Raw genomic sequence first — 21,948 nt, 5'->3', positions numbered from 1 at the left:
ATGCCTCAGATATGAATAATTTTTATCCTATTGCGAAACTATCTCAAAGATAATAGAGAAGGTCGTATTTGTACAGCTGAATGCTTCTTTAGTTAGTAATAATATGTTTAATAGATTTCAGTCAGGCTTCACGGCTGGTTGCAGTACAGAATCTGCTTTGTTGAGGGTTTCAAATGATATTTGTTTAGATGTAGATTGGGGTAGTCTGGATGTTGTTCTTCTCTTGCTGGATCTCAGTGCTGCCTTCGATACGGTCGATCATGATATCCTCACTGATCGTCTCAAAGACCAAGTGGGTCTCCAGGGTTTAGCCCTGGATTGGTTTTCCATTTCAGTCAGTTTGGGAAACTGCTCTTCTTCCGTTGTGCCGTTCACATGTGGGGTTCCTCAGGGCTCGATTTTGGGACCTGTTTTGTTTTCCCTTTATTTGCTTCCATTAGGAAAGATTTTTGATAAGCACGGTATAAATTACCATCTGTATGCTGATGACTCTCAAATTTATTTTAAAATAAAATAGGGGGAACAATCTTCTCTTAAGTCTTTGTATAATTGCTTGGCTGATGTGAAGTGTTGGTTGCCAAATAAATGCTTTTGTTAAAAATAGTTTTATTTAATCTTAGACTTATAGTCAAGATGAAACCTATCCTCTCTTTCATTGATTTGGAGAAGGTTGTTCAATCCTTTGTCTCTTCCCGTTTGGATTATTGCAACGCTTCGTACCTGGGTGTGAGTCAGAACTCAGATGCTAGGCTTTTAACTGGCAGTGTTGGGCAAGATACTTGGAAAAGGTAGTGAGATAAGCTAACAGTTACTCTTCATTAAATGAAGCTTCACTACACTAAAGCTACAGCCCTGAGAAATGTAGCAAGCTAAGCTACAGCAACATGACAAACGTAGTTTACTACATCTAAGCTACTCTTAAAAAATATCAATTTTAGACGGGCATAATAGTTCACTTTAATAGTTCACCTTAGTTGTTTGTTCAACAACTGTTCCAAACCAATTTGGCAACAAAAATCAGTATCATGTACAGGGCTGGTTTTACCTCATATTGTAACATAGGCAAAATGTTTGCTGTCGGCCGGAAACCTCCTACTGGTAGTTGGTGCTGTGGCTTTATTGTATACAGATACATTTATATAAATGGTAACACTTCACAAGAAGGTTCGTTAGTTAACATTAGTTAACATAAACTAAGAATTCACAATAGTTCTGCAGCATTTATTAATGTTAATTTCAACACTTGCAAATACAAATGTGACCTTGACCGTTGTAACTATGGCAACATCCGCCCCGAGACTACGTCGCGAACACCGCCTCAACGGCACAAAACGCTTGCACTACCAGAGAAGGCGGCAGCCACGCGGCAATTTCACCGCTCTCCACGTCCCGTGTGAAAGGGCCTTAAGACACTCTTCTCCGCTCCTCAAATACAAAAATACATTAGCCTTTATAAATATAGTGTTTCCTGAGTAAAGAAAATGCTATACTTATTCAATCAACAGTTCTATATTTACCTTCAGACTGCAAACAAGCTGAGACGCTCCAAAATCCACGCCAGACTTAGGAGGAATAATGAGGTTTGACTGACAGTTTGAGGAGCCAATGGAGTTACGAGGTTTAGCGGCCGTGGCGTCACTTTTTCTGATCCAGGATCAGTGATACTTAGCAGTTATATTTCAGTTTAAAATGCTTTGGATAATGTAGCTTTTGTTGACACTACCGCGCTACTTGGTCAAAAACAGAGCTTCTCTACGGAAATCAGCGACCTTACTGAAAAATGTAGTTAAACTGGTAGTGTCACTACTTGTAGCAACGCTGCTGCCCATCACTGCTAACTGGTAGCAAAAAAAGAGACTATATTACTCCTGTGTTGATTTCATTACATTGGTTACCAGTTGGTTAGTGGAGCAAGACCATGTTTAATTTGTGGTTACTATGGTTTAACTATACCTACCATGTTTTTTTGTTGTTTTCTTTGTAGTTAAACCATGGTTAATTTTCGTAAGGGATAGCATGTTCAAAGATTGTCTTATTATTGGGAGATGAGAGGGTCTTATTACTTACTATTGGTGGAAGTGTAACAGTCAACTTAGATCACATGTGGCTTAATAACAATTGCATTACAGCCTTGACCAAAATTGTGCGACACTCAATCGCCATTTACGGATACCAGGAATGAATGAGAAGTGCCTTCCCACCTGTCACAAATTATCAGTCACTTCTCTTGTAAAACTGCATTTTTTCTGGTGTAAACTCTAAAAACACTTCAATCCAAAAGTATTGTTTAAAGTAAAACATGTTGAGGATCAGCCAATAGGCTGTTGATTCGTTAAATGATGAGCTGTTTCCTCTAAAAAGCTGTTTATACAGCGTAGTGGAGCGTGTCTTTCATTGGCATTAGCCGTTATGCTTTTTTGGCTAAAGGTTGGAAGCTTGCCTACTGGCTTTGGCATGTCTTAGTACACGTTTTAGTACATAATTCAGCATGTTGTCTTAGGATAGTCATTACAGCTTTTCTCAGTGGCTTTGGTTCTCAAAACTACTTGAACCTCCACACCATCTAGTCGCTTGAGCACAGCATAAAGCAATTTCGCATTCTAGTGAACAAAATGCCAATGATGCTTCTGTTGGTTGATGCATTTATGTACAGCTGTCCACTGTTTCCTACAATATCGGTTGCTTATATCATGTTGTTTACAGTATACGATACTGAACTGTAGTACTGTACACTTACTGTATTGCTTCACGTAACGTGGTCCACTTGCATTTTGCATTAAACAGTACACATACACAGACACAGATAGACAGATATGTACGTTGACGTCTCAGTTTCATGAATGCATTCAAATATTGTACTTCCCGTGTCTTCACATGCAAACCGCCTGTTACTCGTCTTTCATGTGAATGCGTCTCATTTGCTTGTGGTTGTGATTAACGTGCAGCTTCAATGTTTTGTGTCGAGTTCCTGATCAGGAAGCGTCTGGCGCATGTGGAAACTCTCGAGTGGCACGTGATGTTCTCCGGCATACGTAATGGGATTGTCTGTCAGCGATGTGACGTGCTGAAGCAGGTATGGCGCTTCCACATTCTATAAATCATACACACACTCTCGCAGGGTAGCGTGGAAACCCTCCAGCTAGAGGAAACTAAAGAAAGAAGCGTTGGAAGAGAAAGTTTCCCCTCGAATAGGGGAACAGAAACCAGGTCTTCTGTTTTTCGCATCGGCAGAAACACAAATCAAAAGTCATGCGTAATCCTGAAAGCGGCTCTTCGTTTTCACTCTTAGAAATCAACGCTCTTTACTGACATTGGTGATTTCATGAAGAACCTTTAACATTCATGGAAGCTGACTTTTTTTCTGTGAAGTCTGAATTTATGTCTCACAATTCTGATTTTTGTCCTCATTCTGAAGTTTACATCCCGTAATTCTGACTTTTTTTTCCCCATAACTGAGTTCATATCTCACAGTTCTTTTTTCTCATAATTACGAGTTTTTATCTTGGAATTCTGAATATCAGAATTCTGAGTTCATATCAGCGGTGGGATTTAGGTTTAGCCCACATCTAGTTAGTCTGGGGACATTTATGTCAGCTATATGATCTTTTTAATTTAGTTGTTCTCAGTCTTCATCATTTTGAAATCATAACACATTTTAATGAACACAGTCAAATCTGCACCTAAAACGAGGCTAAATTTGTCTTATGTATGTATTTTATAAGTTAGTACGTATTTGGTGTAAACAGCTTTCCTTACTTATTTTAGTTCAAACATGCTGGAGTAAAGCTCATAGAATGTGCCGTGTTTCTCAAAGGATTTTGTCATACTATCCTTGGTCCTTTAAAGGCAGTAGTTTGTTTTGGGGTTTTTTTTTAATTACTTTTTTAAGATTGATGCGACCCATATATAGGTATGGGACACTGTAAAAAAAAAAAAAAAACATTGTTGAGTCAACTTAAAATAATCTGTTACCCCACTGCCTTAAAATTTTAAGTTCAGTCAACTGAAAAAAAAAAAGTTTAGTCAACTTGAAATGTTAAGTTTTACTAAGTGACAACTTAGATAGTGGAGTTAATTCAACAATTTTAAGGCAGCCGGGTAACAAACAGCTTTTAATTTTAGTCCACTCAAATATCTAAGTTGTCACTTAGTACAACTTAACATTTTAAGTTGACTAAACTTATTTGAGATGACTGAATTTAAAATTTTAAAGGAGCCGGGTAACAAATTATTTTAAGTTGACTCAACAAACTGTGCTTTTTTGTTTTTTTACAGTGTATTGTTTACATTTTATCAATTACCAGTACCAATAATGCTTATCGATACCCAGAGCTGGGTAGATTACTTACGAATTGTAATCTGTTACTGATTCCAAATTACAAATGACAAAAATTGTAGTCAGTAATGTAATCCATTACATTACACATTTTAGGTAATATAATTAGACTACTTTTAGATTACTTTTGACCTAACTCATTTATCACATTGATTTAAATAGGATAATCTTGTACAATAATGATGTAAAAATACAAAGAGTGAGAAAATATATTCCTTTCAATCTAATTGATTACATCTAGGTTTTCCAAACTGGGGTTCGTAAAGGAACTGTAGGGGGTTTGTGAGTTTATTGAAAGGCTGTGGAGTAATTAAATCATAAAAATGTTAAAGTCATTTAAAAATAATCCAAATAATACCCTTACTAAAAAAGATGAAATATTTTATGTTAATCTGCAAGCCATATGAGTCAATTTAAAATAATTTGTTATCCTGCTGCCTTAAAATTAAAAAAAAAAAAAAAAAAAAAAAAAAAAAACGTTTAGTCAACTTGAAATGTTAAGTTTTACTAAGTGACAAATATTTGAGTTGATGCAACTTACAATTTTATAGCACAACACAGCTTTTAAGTTTAACAACCAATTTTTTTCACTTAGTACAACTTAACACTTCAAGTTGACTAAACTCAATTGAGTTGACTGAATTCAAAATTTTAAGGCAGCAGGGTAACAAACTATTTTAAGTTGACTCAACAAATTGTGTTTTTTGTTTTTTATGTTTTTTACAGTAAATGTCAGAGAAGTTACGATGCTCAAAGGTCAATGCAAAGATAGATATTAAAGGTTGACATTGTTGATATTGATTAATAATGTATTGCTTTTGTGTGAACAATATGTAATCATGTACTCAATAAAAAAAAGTAACTGTAGCACGAGTATTTTAAAATGTAACTTACTTTAATTACAAGTACTTCATTTTTGGAATCTGATTACGTAATCCAGATTACATTAGTCATTACCCAGCTCTGTCGATACCGATACTCTGTATCAATGCTGTTATCATTAATACTGCTCTCTATAATTTGGTGCAAAAAGACACAATGTGAAAAGATGTTGAAAATCTGAAAAGTACTAGTACTGCAGTTTACAAATGCCTCTAAGCAAACAGAAAACAAAGCACATTTTTACAATTAAAAAGTCCTTCCAAAAAAGAGAAAGAGAGATTTCCTTACTATGTCACAGCACAACATATCTGAACAGCATGTGCATAGGCGGCGTCATGCTCTTATTATTTTTGAGGAGGCATGAGGGAAGGGAGGAGGCCTCGTTTTGCTTGTCATGTTTCCTTTTCTTAAAATATGTTACGTATTTCATGAAATGTCTCAATTCTCAAATATGTGTAAGCAACTTCATTTTGCACCCTTATAGATCATGTTAGAGTATTTATTACCTATGCATAGACACTGTCTAAAAAATATTTAAAAAATATTATTCGGCTTTTGTAGGAACTGCATTCAAAATCCACTTGGCTTAAAAGCCTGCTTTGCATGCGCGTGACGCCCCCACGGGAAACGGAGGCGTCAATCTGGGAGGAGCAGTATTTTGGCTGCGCCCCCACCTGGTCTAGTGCCCACGTAGGCCTGTGAGTTAATCTGCCCCTTACTAGTACAGGCTAAAGATTTATTTTATAATGAATGTAACCTTCACTTAAAGCTGAGGCATGGGAGCTTCGGCTGGAGCTGGGAGGTATTGCTTGAGGCAGATGGCATGTTTAATTGGTAAATGTTTCATTTCAGTGGGTAGAAATCGCATTTGGACCATCTCTCCCTCATCGGGCCCTTGGAATGGTCCTAACCTTCTCCCTGTGTAGGATCCTAAATTTATATGCATCTTGCGATCTCAGTAAGTTCTGTTAAACTCGATGAATCTCTGTACACTGCAGAGTGAATCTCTTACTGACATTGTAAATATGCCTTGTTTGTTAAGGCCGTGTGAAAAAGCGAGGCACAAAATGATTGACTGCCTTCTGCCAATTCACGCCTGAATGCAGGGTGGTGCTGACCAACAACGCATTTTTCCTCATATAAGTATTACATATCTGGCTTACTTAATATACAGCATTAAATTATGACAAATCAAGTCTGGTTCTACACCACAGATATAAACTCAAGTTTATATCTCACAATTCTAATGTGTTTTTTTGATGATTTCTGAGTTTATATCTCACAATTCTGACTTTTTTTCCTCAGAAGTCTGAGTTTAAATCGTAATTCGGACAGGTTTTTTAAATGAATTCTGAGGTTATATCTTATTCTGACTTTCTAAAAATGATTTCTGAGTTTATATCTCACAATTCTGACTTTTTTTTTATGATTTCTGAGTTTATATCTTATTCTGACTTTTTAAAAATGATTTCTGAGTTTATATCTCACAATTCTGACCTTTTTTTCCTCAGAAGTCTGAGTTTATGTCTTGTAATTCTGACAGTTTTTTTTTAATGATTTTTGAGTTTGTATCTCATAATTCTGATGTTCTTTTATGATTTCTGAGTTTATATCTTATTCTGACTTTTTTAATGATTTCTGAGTTTCTATCTCGCAATTTTGGTGGGGTTTTATTTATTTTTTATTTTTTTTTGCGATTTCTGAGTTTATATCTCACAATTCTGACCTTTTTTTTTCCTCATAAGTCTGAGTTTATATTGTAATTCTAACAGGGTTTTTTTAATGCTTTTTGAGTTTATATCTCACAATCCAGATTTTTATTTATTTATGATTCCTGAGTTTATATGTCACAATTCAAATTTTTTTTCCTAAGAATTCTGACTTTTTTTCTTGCAATTCTGACTTTTCACATACCTTAATTCCAAGTTTATATCTCACTTTTGAAGCCTTTATTTTAAGAGTGAACATTTGACTGCATGTCCTGGGTGGTTTTACAGAGGGAAATGCTATTTTCAGACTCACTCAGGGGACTCGATAGGGGGCTTCCTGTAACACGGTGACCTGTTCATCATTAACTAATTGTGGTCAACAATTCTGTCTGCTTATTTGGTTAGAAAATGTTTTGCGTCAGCGACAGTCTATGTCTGCTTTTACTCAAATACGAAGAGCTGATATTTGTGTTCCTTTCTGTGAAAGAGCCGGCTGTGTGTTTGTTTGCATACGGTTATTTTTGGAGCTTTTTTCATTTACTCTTTGTTTGCAAAACAAACACGCTAATGTGCGCAAAGATGGAGTACACTGTGAACCGCTCGTACACAAACAGGGTATGAACGTGACACTGCAACATTATGAAAATAAAACAGTGACTCATCTGAAGTTCAGCCCAAAATGAAAATGAGCTCACCCTCAGACCATCCAAGATTAGTCGAGTTCGTTTCTTTATCACTTTGGAGAAATGCAGCATTGCGTCACATGCTCTGCTGTAAATGAATGCCGTCAGAACAGCTGATAAAAACATCACAGTAATTCACAAGGAATCCACACCACTCCAGTCTATCAGTTCACTTCCTCTACTGGAGTGAATTGCTTTCTCCAACTTGAAGTACATTTTTAGCAAGTTTTCTTTTGGGTGAACTGTTCCTTTGGAGAAAATAAATAAATAAATAAATCAGGATAAGATGAATAATAAACATTTGTAGACAATCGCCTTTGATCTGTGTTTAAGAAAGTGTTTCTTTTCCATCTAATTTAAATCCTAATTTGAAGAAATGCTATTTCTCTTTATTTCAGTGTGTAACTTGCTGTATTTGTAATTATTTCTCAATTTTACTAGCAATTTCTAAGTTATTTCTTTCAGTGTTGTTAAGGTTGTATAACTCATATAAGCATTTTGCACACTCTCAGAAAAGGCTGCAAAAGCTGTCGGTGGGGCGGTGTTTATATGCACCATTTAGATGCTAATATGTACTCTACTGGTATTATTATGTAAGTTTAAGGTACTAATATGCATCTTTTAGAAGTAAGTAGAGTTAAAAAAGAGCATCTTTTGGAAAGGTTCTGCCCCAGTGAGTATAAATGCATGATCATTTTCTTCTGTTGTTCTGTTTGTTTTTGTAGTTTGGTGCTGAACTCTGTGTGTTCACGACAGGTTCTGAGAGATTCACTCATGGATGTTTGTTATAGGTACGTGTTAATGCTCTGTGTTCATGCTGGTGCAGTGGTTTATAATTTAGTGATGATGGTGGTTACACAGAAAATAACACATGCGTTCGGACACGTGGGTGTCTGAGACTCCGGCTGAGCTGCAAATCCACATGTGTCCTGCTTCTGCAGCATCGATGAGGTGACTTCTGTAGAACACTGGGCTGTTCCTCAAGGTTTGACAGGATGAGATAAAGACTACATAAAAAAAGTTTGTCAAGACGAACAGTGAAGTTGTCTTGAGAAAGACTAACCAGATAGTTTAAAAAAGTTTTAAAAAGTTGTAAAAGATTTTAAAAGTAATTTTAAAACTTAAACCCTGGTGAAAAACCAGCATATGCTGGTAGCTATGTTTTGATGCTGGTTTAAGCTGGTCCTTGACCAGCAACATGACCAGCATGGACCAGCATAAACCAGCTAAAGACCAGCTTAAACCAGCATCAAAACATACCTAACCAGCATCCCAGTATGGAAACATAGCGACCAGCACATGCTGTTTTTTTCACCAGGGAACCTTGAGGGTTTTAAAGGCAATACAGTCCGTCTGTCAGATAGATAGATACTAGTCACTAGCATGTTGTTAGCATGATTAACAAATTATTAGCATGTTTCTAGCATAAATCTAGCACGATTGGCATGTCACTAGCATGTTTTAACATGATTAGCATGTTGTTAGCACGTTTCTAACTTGATTAGCAAGTTACTAACATGTTGTTAGGATGTCTCTAGCATAATTAGCATGTTTTAGTAGTTTTTATCATGTTGCTAACATGAATAGCATGTTGCTAGCATGGTTAACAAGTTATTAGCATGTTGTTAGCATGTTTTAGCAGTTTTTATCATGTTTTTAACATGATTAGCATGTTGTTAGCATGATTAACAAGTTATTAGCATGTTGTTAGCATGTTCTAGCATGATTAACATGTTGTTAGCACGTTTCTAACATGATTAGCAAGCTACTAACATGTTGTTAGGATGTCTCTAGCATAATTAGCATGTTGTTAGCATGTTTTAGTAGTTTTTATCATGTTGCTAACATGATTAGCATGTTGCTAGCATGATTAGCAAGTTATTAGCATGTTGTTAGCATGTTCTAGCATGATTAACATGTTGTTAGCACGTTTCTAACTTGATTAGCAAGTTACTAACATGTTGTTAGGATGTCTCTAGCATAATTAGCATGTTTTAGCATGTTTTAGTAGTTTTTATCATGTTGCTAACATGATTAGCATGTTGCTAGCATGGTTAACAAGTTATTAGCATGTTGTTAGCATGTTCTAGCATGATTAGTATGTTGTTAGCACGTTTCTAACTTGATTAGCAAGTTACTAATATGTTGTTAGGATGTCTCTAGCATAATTATCATGTTGTTAACATGTTTTAGCAGTTTTTATCATGTTGTTAACATGATTATCATGTTGCTAGCATGATTAGCAAGTTATTAGCATGTTGTTAGCATGTTCTAGCATGATTAACATGTTGTTAGCACGTATTCTAACTTGATTAGCAAGCTACTAACATGTTGTTAGGATGTTTCTAACATAATTAGCATGTTGTTAGCATGTTTTAGTAGTTTTTATCATGTTGCTAACATGATTAGCATGTTGCTAGCATGGTTAGCAAGTTATTAGCATGTTGTTAGCATGTTCTAGCATAATTAGCATGTTGTTAACATGTTTTAGCAGTTTTTATCATGTTGTTAACATGATTAGCATGTTGCTAGCATGATTAGCAAGTTATTAGCATGTTGTTAGCATGTTCTAGCATGATTAGCATGTTGTTAGTATGTTTCTAGCATGATTAGCAAGTTACTAACATGTTGTTGGCATGATTTGCATGTCGTCAGCATGTTTTAGCATGATTCGCATGTAGCTAGCATGTTTCTTGCAAGATTAGCATGTTACTAACGTGTTTTTAACATGACTAGCATGTTGCTAGCATGTGTTAATGTGATTGGCATGTTGTTAGCAAGATTGGTATATTGCTAACATGTTTTAGCATGTTTCTAGCATGATTAGCAGGTCGCTAGCATATTGTTAGCATGTTTTAGCATGATTAGCATGTTGCTAGCATGTTGTTAGCGTGTTTCTAGCATCATTGGCAAGCTACTAGCATGTTGCTAGTATGAATAGCATGTTGTTAGCATTTTTCTGTCATAAGCATGTCATCAGCATGTTTTGCACGTTGCTAGCCTGTTTTAAGCATGAAGTTACTCGCATGTTGTTACCATGTATCTAGCATGATTAGCATGTCGCTAGCATGTGTTAATGTGATTGGCATGTTAGCAAGATTGGCATTTTGCTAACATGTTTTAGCATGTTTCTAGCATGATTAGCGTGTCACTAGCATATTGTTAGAACGTTTTAGCATTGTTGGCATGTTGCTAGCATGTTTAGAAATATTAGATGAGTTTGAATGGATTAGAAATACAGTACAGAAGGGAAGGTGACTGAGTCTCAAAGGATTCTGGGAGTTTTTACAGTTGGAGTTTGAATAGTGTTGCTCATTTGAACATTCCATCAATGTAAGTCTATGGGATTTTTCCCAGTTTTAATAGTCATTTTTAGGAAAACAATGAGTCAGAACAGTTAGAAAAGATACAGCACACCCGGCCAGATCAGTCTGAAGAGTTAAAGCTCTAGGAGGAGTTAGAGTTGACCAGTTTAGTAAGAAGAAGAATAAGTTTAAATAGCATTTCAGTAAGTTAACAATAACTTAACAGTAACTTAATAATAGTATTTGTTGTTGTTGTTAATCATAACAATAATAACTGTAATAATAATAATAATAATATCATACTTTCAGCATCATTGTTCAAACTGTTTACATTTACATTTATTCATTTCTGAGACACTTTTGTTGAAAATGACTTCACCTTCATGAAAAATGATAAATACAAAGTTATTAAATTGATTAAATGCAATTTAATAACTGTTGATTAAAAAGCATGCATACATAAAACATACAGGCCTAGAAATGGTTTGAAAAACATATGTAGAGTTTGACAACAGCGTTCAGTCAAATGCTGGTGGAGATGATTGTTTTTCCATCTACACTGATCGTAGCATTTCTTCATGTAGCTGATGCTGTGCTCTGCAGTGACTTATGTGAGCTGATGTTCAGCGCTGCAGCGTCCTCTGCTGGACACGCTCGTGCACTTCAGTGTACAATCACACTTTGATAAGAGGAGTTTAACATTCAAACCCAGTCAAGTGTTTCTACACTTTTTTTCTGAATGAAATCCAAGCTTACAGTTACGAACAAGCCTCTCTGAGTAACACAAATGCAAAAATTTTCTCAAGAAATAAGTTCTAGGAACATTTGTAAGAAGTGCAATTCCTGAAAAATTCGTAAGAAGTTCTGGAATATTTTCTTAAGAACATCTTTTGTCTTTTCTTTTTTCAGAAGAAGGTGACAGTCTTGATCTGATTAAACAAAGTTGTGCAGGTACCCGCTAATACGCTATGTAACGGGTGGAAAATAATACCAGCAGCACAGCCGTCATTTCATGGTCTGGGTTAACTACAGTCCCGCTATGAGTCTAGGAATTTCCTTAAAAATTTCATTTAGGAACTTTAGCCTATCCCTGTTTTGTTTTTGTTTTTAAGTTGGTGGCCTGACTTTTCTCCTGCTTTGTAATTATAATATCTCAAAGATCTCTGTCAAACTTTTTAATTTCCATAAGCAGATGCTCTTGGCCTGGTCCCTCATGTACAAACACAACTTCTCTCCGCACAGATATTACTTAAGGAATAATAAGGATATTTTCTACAACAACAAATATCTTTTCTTTGACAAATGGTTCAAAAACAACCTTCTTTTAGTTGTACAGGACTTATAACTATTCATTTTTCTTAACAAAACATAATATTCCTGTATGTGCTGATGAATATGTGATTGTTTTCAATGTCATTCCCTCTGGTGTGTTTTTTCTATTGCAAGTTACTACATTTTCATGGTCATTTGTTTACACACTGAATTCAACTGACGCAGTGTTTGAAGGTGTTTGCTTTTCTGTAGATCAGCCAAAAAATACCTGTAAAATCAAAGCTCTCTTCCAGAGGGAGATAACAACCATTCCTTACGTAATACCACACTGAAATAATATTGTAGAGAGTGTTGCAATTGGGAGAAAGTATGGTCCTTCAGAAATTTCTGAATAACGCAAAAGAAATAACATTTAAATGAACTCACAAATGTTACCCTGCTAAAGCTTTTCTTAAGAAATACAAAACAGACATTGAAGTGAATTGCTATTTTTGTCATGTTTGACTGTTCGGGGGAGAATGTGGGAAAATATTATATACATTTTTTTTTCTGCTAGCTAAATTTTACATGCACAGACAAAAATTGACTGACTCTAAACCTCTCTTTTCTCGGTTCAAAGTTGATTTATATAGAAATTATCCAAGGTTCTGTTATTTTTAAAGCAATGAGGACTGTAGGCCTATCGCTGTATTCTTCGTTTGTGTCTTTGTAAGCTGTTCCTTTATTTCTTCCTTATTTTTAGTTCCTTTTTTTTGTTACCCTGACAACACCTTTGTATCTGTGATTACTTATGTTTGTACTGTATGTAGGTCTATAATTGTACAAACAACAAAAAGCGCTATGATTCGCGAACCTGCTTTAAACTTCGGATCTAAATCATTCAAATGATTCGCGAATCACGCTTTGGTTCCAGCTGAAGTGAACTGCAGTTTTGTGATTCTTCTGAAGAAGACTTCATTCATTTGTTTTGGCAATGTTCCCACACAGAGAAATTTTGGTCAGATTTTTTGGTGTTTATCCAATCTTATTTTGTAAGTGACTTCTCATTTTGTTTTAAATAAAAAAAATAAAAAAATAAAACTCATTATATCAGGAAATCAGGAATAATGAATCCAATAAATCAAGGGGGACTGGATTTTTTAGATTTTGCTACCTTAAACAACACTTTTAAAATTAACTGGCTTAAGAATTTTCTTAAAAATCCCTCTTCCCTTTGGAATATTATCCCCAATTATATTTTCTCTAAAGTTGGTGGCCTGAATTTTCTTTTACTCTGTAATTATAATGTCTCAAAAATCCCTATCAGACTTTCTAATTTCCATAAGCAGATGCTCTTGGCCTGGTCCCTCATATACAAACACAACTTCTCTCCGCACAAATATTACTTATGGAACAATAAGGATTTTCTTTACAAGAGTAAATCACTTTTCTTCAAGGATTGGTTTGAAAACAACCTTCTTTTAGTCGGACAGCTTTTTAACTCACAAGGCAGACTTTATAATTATTCAGATTTTTTACAGAAATATAATATTCCTGTATGTGCTGATGAATATGCGATTGTTTTCATTGCCGTTCCCTCTGGTGTGTCTTTTCTGTTGCAAGGTTCTACATTTCCATGGCCGTGTTCTTACTCTCTGAATTTAACTGACACAATGATTGGAAGTGTTTGCTTTTCTGCAGATCGTCGGAAAAATAACTATAAAATCAGAGCTCTCTTCCAGGCTGAGATAACAACAATTCCCTACGTAATACTGTATTGGTATAATATTATGGAGAATATACCTTGGGAGAAAGTATGGACCTTGCCTCATAAGTATCTGCTTACCAATAAAGTAAAAGAAATGACATTTAAGCTGATTCACAAATGTTACCCGACTGAAGTCTTTCTTTGGTCGGATTTATTGGTGTTTATTCAATCTTATTTTGTAAGTGACTTCTCATTTTGTTTTAAAGATGCTTTGTTTGGATTATTTGAATATTCTAAGGAGAATACAGGAAAATATTACATAATTAATTTATGTTTTCTGTTAGCTAAATTTCACATTCATAAACAAAAGTTTAATGGCTCTAAACCTCTTTTTTTTGTTCAAAGTGGACTTGGATAAGTATGTGGAAACTATCCAAAGTTCTGCTAATTTGAAAGCTATGAAAACTGTATCTCTGTATTCATCCTTTGTATCATCTTAAGATGTAATATTATTATTCTGTTTTTTTTTTTGTTGCAACAAGTCTGTATATTCTTGTTTTTTTTTTGTTTTTTGTTTTTTTTTTATTAATTTTATTTTGTCTGTAATTGTACTGTCTTGATGTTGTGGATATCTGTAATGTTTAATTTAAAAAAAATGGGTTCCAGCCTGAATCAAACAATTCGCAAACCCTGCCGCTTTAAAGTTCGGATCTAAATAAAATGATTCGCGATTCGCGCTTTTGTTCCTTTCTGAATAAAACGATTCGCGAATCCGCTTTAAAGTTCGGATCCAAATAAAATGATTCGCGATTCGCGCTTTTGTTCTTTTCTGAATAAAACGATTCGCGAATCTGCTTTAAAGTTCGGATCTAAATAAAATGATTCGCGATTCGCGCTTTTGTTCCTTTCTGAATAAAACGATTCGCGAATCCGCTTTAAAGTTCGGATCTAGATAAAATGATTCACGATCCGGGCTATGGTTCCGGTCTGAATGGAAAGATTCGCGAATCCGCTTTAAAGTTCGGATCTAAATAAAACGATTCGCGATTCGTGCTTTGGTTCCGGTCTGAATGGAAAGATTCGCGAATCCGCTTTAAAGTTCGGATCTAAATAAAACGATTCGCGATTCGTGCTTTGGTTCCGGTCTGAATCAAACGATTCGCGAACCCGCTTTAAAGTTCGGATCTGAATCAAAAGATTTGCGAACCCGCTTAAAAGTTCCCATCTCAAATGATTCGCGATTCGTGCTTTGGTTCCGGTCTGAATCAAACGATTCGCGAATCCGCTTTAAAGTTCGGATCTAAATAAAATGATTCGCGATTCGTGCTTTGGTTCCGGTCTGAATCAAACGATTCGCGAACCCGCTTTAAAGTTCGGATCTGAATCAAAAGATTTGCGAACCCGCTTAAAAGTTCCCATCTCAAATGATTCGCGATTCGTGCTTTGGTTCCGGTCTGAATCAAACGATTCGCGAACCCGCTTTAAAGTTCGGATCTGAATCAAAAGATTTGCGAACCCGCTTAAAAGTTCCCATCTCAAATGATTCGCGATTCGTGCTTTGGTTCCGGTCTGAATCAAACGATTCGCGAATCCGCTTTAAAGTTCGGATCTAGATAAAATGATTCACGATCCGCGCTCTGGTTCCGGTCTGAATGGAACGATTCGCGAATCCGCTTTAAAGTTCGGATCTGAATCAAAAGATTTGCGAACCCGCTTAAAAGTTCCCATCTCAAATGATTCGCGATTCGTGCTTTGGTTCCGGTCTGAATCAAACGATTCGCGAATCCGCTTTAAAGTTCGGATCTAAATAAAATGATTCGCGATTCGTGCTTTGGTTCCGGTCTGAATCAAACGATTCGCGAACCCGCTTTAAAGTTCGGATCTGAATCAAAAGATTTGCGAACCCGCTTAAAAGTTCCCATCTCAAATGATTCGCGATTCGTGCTTTGGTTCCGGTCTGAATCAAACGATTCGCGAACCCGCTTTAAAGTTCGGATCTGAATCAAAAGATTTGCGAACCCGCTTAAAAGTTCCCATCTCAAATGATTCGCGATTCGTGCTTTGGTTCCGGTCTGAATCAAACGATTCGCGAATCCGCTTTAAAGTTCGGATCTAAATAAAATGATTCGCGATTCGTGCTTTGGTTCCGGTCTGAATCAAACGATTCGCGAACCCGCTTTAAAGTTCGGATCTGAATCAAAAGATTTGCGAACCCGCTTAAAAGTTCCCATTTCAAATGATTCACGATTCACGCATTGGTTCCTATCTGAATGAAACGATTCGCGAATCCGCTTTAAAGTTCGGATCTGAATAAAATGATTCACGATTCGTGCTTTGGTTCCGGTCTGAATCAAACGATTCTCGAACCCGCTTTAAAGTTCGGATCTGAATCAAAAGATTTTGCGAACCCGCTTAAAAGTTCCCATCTCAAATGATTCGCGATTCGTGCTTTGGTTCCGGTCTGAATCAAACGATTCGCGAATCCGCTTTAAAGTTCGGATGTAAATAAAATGATTCGCGATTCGTGCTTTGGTTCCGGTCTGAATCAAACGATTCGCGAATCCGCTTTAAAGTTCGGATCTGAATCAAAAGATTTGCGAACCGGCTTTAAAGTTCCGATCTAAATCAAATTATTCGCGATTCACGCTTTGGTTAAACAGAACAAAGAGCTTTGACAAAGATTAATCTATATTAATTTATACAGTGCACACACATTCAGAAGAATTGGACAAATTGAGGAGGAGTTTCAACATCTGGAAAAGCGGTTGGAAATGGGCAGCAATGCTGTAAAAAATACAACAACATTTCTTTAGTAGAGCTCTCATCTTTGACAAAGTTAATCATTTATTTTAACTATTATATTGAATTTATGACTCAACTTGTTACAGAGAAAGCATGAGCTAATTGAACAGAGTATCTTTGTCATTGTACAAGTACAATAAGATTTAGTTTAAAACTTCCAAATAAATACTAACGCTCAAAAAGACAAATTATTTAAAATGGCAGTATAAAATTTGCAATTATAAAAAGTTTGCATCAGTATTAAAATAGTGCAAATAGCTCAGATGTGCAATGCAGCATTAAAACCTAACCGGTCCAATCAGAAAACATGGAGTAATAAAAACGAGGGATGAATTTATTATTCCATGTAAATTTAAGGTTAATGTGTGTACTGGGTTACATTTTAGTTACAGCAGCATCACTGTGTTGTTATGAAACCAGTTGTGCCAGACAATTTTGGACACTTTTACACTGACGCATATAATACTACCTGCCTGACATTGGCATGTGTTATTCAGGTGTGAAAGTTGTGCAGAACTGAAGGAAGAAACCTCAAAGACAGTGCCAGAAGGATGCTGGAAAGGTAAAATCAAACACTGTGGTGTCAATACTTAATAAGTTACAGCGCAAATCAGAAATGTAAAAAATACTTCCTTTACTGGTCATTTTGAAATGTCTGTATTATATTTTAGGGTTTTAAAAAATTCCCTCATGTCCAAATACAACATTAAGGGGGTGATCTGCTGTAGAAGGAGGCATTTGAAAAGACTGCACTGTTGTCATTAGAGGCATCAATATACAACACACAGCATTTACCAGAGAGCTTCTCTCTTTTTTTACACACTAAATGGTGATGCACAATATATACCGATCATATATATAATCAATATATACTCTCTGTCGCAATCAGTGAAATTAAAGTAAAAAATTGTGTCAAAAAAGATGCAGTGATGACCAACTTCCCGGCAGCAGCAGAGTTGTACTTGAGGAATGCAGTTGGGAAGCATTTTATACAAGAAAAAAAAAAACAATAATTAATAATTTTCTTTTGAGTTCACTGTTGGTTTTTTATTTGTTAAAATAAGTAAACCAACAAAATGATTAATCTTTTTTTTTTACGCTGTCATTTATCTGCAATGTTTTTGTTAACTGTGATAACATGCTCTTGATTCATATTATTTATTTCTTATTTATTTCTTTTAATTATCTCAAGGTATTTAAAATATTTGTTATTAAGTTGTTAAATTCCATATTTTTATCATAATATTTAAGTGTAATGTATTTATAATATTTTACTTTGTTATTAATTCTTTTGCATTTGTATCATTTTGTATTGTCTTAAGTTGTTAATGTTATTTTTCTTAATAAAAGCTGTATATGTAGTTTGTTTGGATGGATTGTCATTTTGTTGTGCTTTAGATCTATATATGTAGTTGTTCAGTAGTGGTCTAACTGATGTCTAGTCTATTCTTGGGCTATGGTTAGACGTCTATTAAATTTTCACTGACAGCCCAAATTTTGCTTTGCTTTAGCCTAGACATCAGGGCTGTGTTTGAAAGGCTAATAGATGTCCCAAAATTGCTTGCTGGGTCTTTTCGCATCTTTAGCCATGTTTACACGGCAGTCAGTACTACTACTGGTTTAGCTCGCTAGTTTGATGACATTAACTGAAATAAACGAAACAAGTATGATGTTTACAAATAAATAACAAAATACATGTTAGATGTAAACATTGTACATTATGATGGAGTTTGTAGCTTAATTCACTATATTTGAAATAGTTTGAGCTGCAGTTCAGTTGCTGACAGTTGAATAGGAAATCAGCTGAAAGCATCCAGTCATCTCGCACTATTCAAGACAATCTGACATTTATCAGTATATATCTGTGATAAATATTTGAAAAATGATTGTCTGATTATTGTCTATACAGTCAATGTAAAAACAGCAAATGGACAGCAGACAGGTGAAATGTGTTGAGTTGATGCATTAAGAATGATTCAGTTGTGTGATGTTTTGTTGATCTGGTGTTGGTCAGATGTTCAGTGCTGTCTGTTGATTCTCTCTTCTTCTCTGCAGGATCTGCGCATGGATTTTTAGACGCTGATTGGTGGGTTCAGGGCATCGACTGGGAAACAGTCGGGAGCTTCTTTAAAATAATACACTTCAAGGTAAAGCATAGATACATATTCTCGCTTTTCAGTGAAAATTCACCTTTTTGGGATTAAATAGGTCACCTACGATATCCGTGTAGATCTGATAAGAAAGTGTTTGGGGTTATTTTTTCCACACAGCAGACAGAGACGCAAACTTGAGCGAGTTTGATTGTGTACACACTTTCAGATGCTCCTGTGTGTTTCAAATTAAAGCAGAAATTCTTAAATTCATGAAGTCATTGCATTAATGTTGAAAAAAAAATATCTTGCTTTTCAAAATAAATGTCTAAACATTCCTAAAATTACTGGAGATGCAAAAAGGAGATATGAAGATCTGATTTCCTGAGAAACTGAACAAAATGAAGTGAGATTATGTTTAAAACAAGAACAAATATCTGTCAGAGAGGAATGAAAGCTTGTTTTCAATTTGAACTAAGTTGATTTTTCGGACTCCACTGGTTCTTGTTTTAATCATAAACTCATTTTGATAAGTTTCTCAGAAAATAAGACTTCATATCTTCTGTCATTTTGCTAGTTAAATGTACCTGCAGAGCGGCTGTGGTGTGAGTGTCCTGTGTACCTAGGGAGTGCCTGCTTATGATTTATGGAAATCAGGGTTAGAACAATTAAAGAAGAAGTTCACTTCCAGAACAACAATTCACAAATAATGTACTCACCCCTTGTCATCCAAGATGTTCATGTCTTTCTGTCTTCAGTCGTAAAGAAATTATGTTTTTTGAGAAACATTTCAGGATTTTTCTCCATATAATGGACTTCATTGGTGCCCCAATTTTGAACTTCCAAAATGTAGTTTAAATGCGGCTTCAAAGGCTCTAAACGATCCCAGGTGAGAAAGAAGGGTCTTATCTAGCGAAACAATCGGTCATTTTTTTCGGAAAATAAAAATGTGTCTACTTTTTAGGCACAAGCTGGTGTAGCTTGCGCGTCCATGATGCTACGAATTGAATCACGGATAGAAAGGTCATGCCGAACTACAGACCCAGTGTTTACAAAGTGAACGCGCAAAGACTAACGGCGAAGAAAGTGCAAGTAAGTCAAACAATGTTACAAACAAGAAGGTACAATGTGTCGGACGATTCTGAAGTTGTAGGAGAAAAATAAGATGGAGTTTTTCACCATACTCTACCTATTTTAGCCAGAGTACACAGACGATGAACCTAGACCTGATTCGTAGTAGTGATTCAGACCTTTGCGTCTCATTCAGCAAAATGAGAAAAAAATTTTTTCGAGTCATTTCTTTCATTTTAGCAAAATCAGCGTCACGTGACAGCCCCATAAGATGAATGAATGACTCAAAAACCCCGAAGAATAGAAACAGGTGAACTAATTCCAGTACAGAACCTAATAGGAACGAATCACTCCCTGAGATGACTCGTTTTTCGTAAGTCACATTAAAGATTCGTTCAAAATGAACGAATTGTTCAAGAACGACCCGTGGACGTGCATCCCAGAACCTGTGCTACACAAGCTTTTGAGCTTAAAAAGTATACAAATTTTTATTTTTTGAAAAAAATGATTGTTTCGCTAGATAAGACCCTTCTTCTTCGGCTGGGATCGTTTAGAGCCTTTGAAACTGCATTTAAACTACATTTTGGAAGTTCAAAATCAGGGCACCAATGAAGTCCATGCAGTGGTTTTTAATTAATCTGTAAAAATAATATCCCCTTTTTCAAATCGAGCCGTTCTCAGATGCCTTTCGTTGTGGTGTCACATGACAGAGGCCACACCCACCATAGTTGATTGACATGAGCGTTTCTTAACTCAGATCAGCTGTAACAGTCCGACCTCTTTTGTTTTGATGCCGGAGCAAGGATGTAAGTCAGACAAGAATATCTCCGATTGAGCAATTGAGGTGTTGTGTTGCTGGATGTAATAATGAACATAGTGGTCGTCATTTACTCCCGACATCTGAGCTGCTGAAGATGCAGTAGATTACATTTGTTTGTGAAGGTAATGCACCTCCCGATCTACATATATCCGTCTATGTTCACGCAAATCATTCGTGATCCAGCTTCACTTACAGCAGAAGTGAGTGTAAGGGTTTTTTAATGAATCTTTGCGATCGTCTTTCCTTATAACGTGCTAGATAGCAAGTTTAGCAGCTAAACGCGGCTAAAGTAAACAGGCTCGTCACTCCACAGAGAGAAGAGAGGGGCGGGGCGAGCAGAGCTCATTTGCATTTAAAGCAGCCTCAACCAGAATGAGATGATTTTTGCAGAGCTGATTTTGTCAAGGTAAAAAGGGTGTTATTTTACAAAACCATTGAGAATTTTTAATCAAAGTATATTAGAGACCCTTTTCATTAAGACCCTAAAGAATCATATCAACTTGTGGAAAATGGGCATCCAATGACCCCTTGAACTAAAACCTTTTAAAAAATGTTACTTTAAATAAAATTAAAAAAAAGTTTTTTGTTTTGTTTTTTTAGCTAGGCAAAGTTTCTCATTTTTATTTAGTTTAATTTACTAAAATAACTAAAACTGAAATAACATCAATACAAAAATGTAGACAAAACCCTAAAAACCGTATTAAGCCGCCACGGACCCTCAGGACACACATCTGCGACTGGTTCTGGGACTGAAGCTGTGAATGGGCAGCATGAAAGGCAGCACAACCACAGCGACGACCACAACAACGACTACGACAAGCGCACTTCCACCTACTACCACAGCAACATCACCCACAGACGCCGGCGTCTTGTGGTTTGAACTGGACAATGAGACCAGTCAGGATTATAACTTTGAGTCTAGAATACATAAAACAGATTCTGACTGAATCAGAAAGGATTGTACGGAAATGTGCTTTCTTTCTGTTTTAAATATGTTTTCCAGCTAGCTAAATTTCACATACATAAACAAAAATCTAAATCTAAAGCTCTAAGTCTCTTATGTTTATTCAAAGTTGATGTAGACAAGTATATGGGAACTATTCGAAGTTCTGTTCATCCTAATGCAGTGAAAACCTTTTGTTAATTGTGTTTAGTGCATCTTTTGTAATTTTGTGGTGGGTTAAGTTACTGTAAATAGCCTCTAACAAGGTGAACCTTAATAGGAACCTTATAGGAAAGCATTCTTAGAACATGTTTTGTTATCTGTGATGTTGATTAATGACAGGCAGCC

This window comes from Labeo rohita, chromosome 19 (assembly GCF_022985175.1).
Source record: "Labeo rohita strain BAU-BD-2019 chromosome 19, IGBB_LRoh.1.0, whole genome shotgun sequence".
In the NCBI taxonomy this organism is placed as follows: domain Eukaryota; kingdom Metazoa; phylum Chordata; class Actinopteri; order Cypriniformes; family Cyprinidae; genus Labeo; species Labeo rohita.
The sequence above is the reverse complement of the archived record's forward strand: the minus strand, read 5'-3'. Positions refer to the sequence as shown.